Below are 2,462 nucleotides of genomic sequence, written 5' to 3'. Positions count from 1 at the left end.
GGCTAAAAAAAAAGCCAAGCGCCAGCCGCTCGGAAGGCAATTTAACTCATATTCAAACAGAAAAATAAAGTAAAAAGCAGCCTCGGCACTCTCCTTCTCAGGGAAAAGGAGGGAGAAAGGGTAATGGGACCTTGGCTAAGGAAAAAGAGATAAGTTCATTATCGCCGGCTGGAGCAGGCAATTAGCAGCCGGTGCTGTGCTCAGACTCCACATCCCCTTTCAGCCTCAGTAAGGGCAGAGACCTTTCTCCTCCTCCTGCCCCAACACAAGAGAGGGCCTGCCCCTCGGGAGGCTCAGCCCTGGGGGCATCAGCACTTGGATTCGCGGCTGGATTTTTCAATACAGGATTCAAGAGGGATCCCAGGCACCGGCACACAGCCCGAGCCGAGCCAAGCGGCAGCCCCCAGCTGCCAGCCCGGCCGTTTGCTCAGTCTGCCGGCAAATCCCTGGCTAAATACGCTTCCGATATTATCCCTGCCGAGCGGGGAGAGCCACTGTTTGCTTTAATATCCCATTTTAATATAGTGGGCGGCCGGGTGTTGGAAGCGCGCTCTCTTTCTGAAGGTTACATTTACATGCCGCTTCCCGTGCAAGGCGCCCATCGCCGCAGTGGTTCGGCAGTTGTTGCCCTGGGAGCATCCCAAAACACATCCACCTCCCGCCTGCCGCTGCTCCGGCTCCTTCTCTTCCTGCGGTCCCACCACCCCTCGGGCAGAGTGGGCAATTAAGATGTCGAAGGACTACAAAGCCAGTTAAGGTAATTGCCGCCCCCAGCCCCGTGTTGGCAGTTTCACACCAGCAGCATGCCAATATTTTTGACCCATGCTTCTCACCAGCCCTTGAGACAACACAACCCAGGCTCCTGCACCAGCATCCCTCCCACTACCCCAAAATCTGCATCCTCCCAGGGATGCCCGCAAACCCCAGAGATAATGCTGTAGAGAGCGGGACCACTCCCTGCACGAGCTCTGTTCCTCCCTAGACGTCATTTTCTCATCAGTAAATCACATTTACACAAATAAGCTCCCCAACATCAGTCCTTGATGAACTAAACACCCGGGCAAGTGCAGCTCCTCTCCCAGAATTAAATTACCACCTCCGCTTTATCAGCCACAATTTATTGCCACTAACTTTCAGCTGGCCTCAATTAAATCCTGCCATCCCGGGGAGCAGAGGGAAAGGGGACGCAGGCAAAGGCGGCTGAGCCTTTTAATTACTTTCTAAATGTGTTCCCTGCAAAAAAATGTATTAAAGTGCAGCGGAGATTTTAACCTCCTAACGAAAAGGAGACCTACGTGATTCATGGCTAATTACGTTCATTAGCAGGAGCCATACGCGAAGGATCGCAGCGTTCAACAATAGCCCTGCTGTTTGCGGGAGGGAAAACAAGGGACATGGGGCAGAGGGCAGGGGAAGGTGCCCCAGTGCTGCAGGGAACTGGTTTGGGGCGGGTTGAGTTTAATTGGGGAATCTCCTCTTTAACCTGTGCAGATGAGATGCCCACCCGGAGGAAAATCTGTTAAATCAAGGTGATGCCCAAAGGGAAGGTGGGGATGTAGCAGCTTCCCTGCAAGCACAGGAGGAATATTCCCATCAAAAACCCCAAATTGCCACAATTAGAGGTAATTGCAAGGAAAAAATCCCCATGGGGGCGCATCTCACTGCTGCGCGGGGGTCAGGCTTTATCGTAGGCACCCTGTGATGGAGAGGTGCCAGCCCCGAGGTGCTGTGGCTGCCCCAGTCAGGATGAGTTGACTCTGGTGGGCTCTGGAGCGTGGCTGCCCATCCCTCCATCCGAGGGACAACGTCACGCAAATGACTGTGCGCTGCCCCACAGCGACTGATGTCTCCTGACTGCCCCCCCCGGGTGTCAGTCATTACTGACACATTTATCACCAGCAACCTCCTTTACGGCTTGAATATCAGAGCTCTTTGAGCCATCACTCCCCTGGCACAAGTGCGTGAGGGCACTTGTAGGATTATTTTTTTCCCCCTTTCCTCCTCCCAGGTGATATTTAAGGGGTGTAGTTTCCCAAGGAAGGATGTGGCTGGTACACCCCCCAGCTGAGCACCCACTCCACCTGGAGGGGATCCCAAAGGCCAAACCCTGCTCCCCAACATCACGATGGTGCCCAATGCCACCCGGCACATCAACCCTCACAAAACAGCATGGACCCCACAGGCGGGGATGCCACCCTCCACCCAAACACCCCAAAAAACTCCGTGCTTCCCTTTGCCACAGCATCACGCCGGCAAAGGTCACGGCTCCTGCTCCGCGCAGCACAGCTTATCCTCAAGTCAACAACCCGCTCTTCACGGGGCTCAGATGTGCCGGGAAGGGGGGAAAGCACCCGGGCGGAGGGTGACAGCCACCTCCGGCGTCTCTGACAGCCGCCACGGGAGAAGAGCCCCGCTGCTCGGCTCCCCGGCGCTGACAGGCAGCCGGGGCAAGCGCACCCGGG

General features: G+C 55.7%; 1 protein-coding gene across 1 annotated transcript in view; it reads right to left on the bottom strand.

The window, feature by feature from the left end:
• KSR2 (kinase suppressor of ras 2) overlaps window positions 1–2,462 on the bottom strand; it is a gene marked incomplete at its 5' end in the record, with an annotated part of 67,731 nt that overhangs the window by 39,279 nt on the left and 25,990 nt on the right. The gene's annotated exons all lie outside the window — the stretch shown is intronic.

Source organism: Mesitornis unicolor, unplaced genomic scaffold (assembly GCF_000695765.1).
Source record: "Mesitornis unicolor isolate BGI_N332 unplaced genomic scaffold, ASM69576v1 scaffold629, whole genome shotgun sequence".
Classification (NCBI taxonomy): Eukaryota; Metazoa; Chordata; class Aves; order Mesitornithiformes; family Mesitornithidae; genus Mesitornis; species Mesitornis unicolor.
The sequence above is the reverse complement of the archived record's forward strand: the minus strand, read 5'-3'. Positions and strand labels throughout refer to the sequence as shown.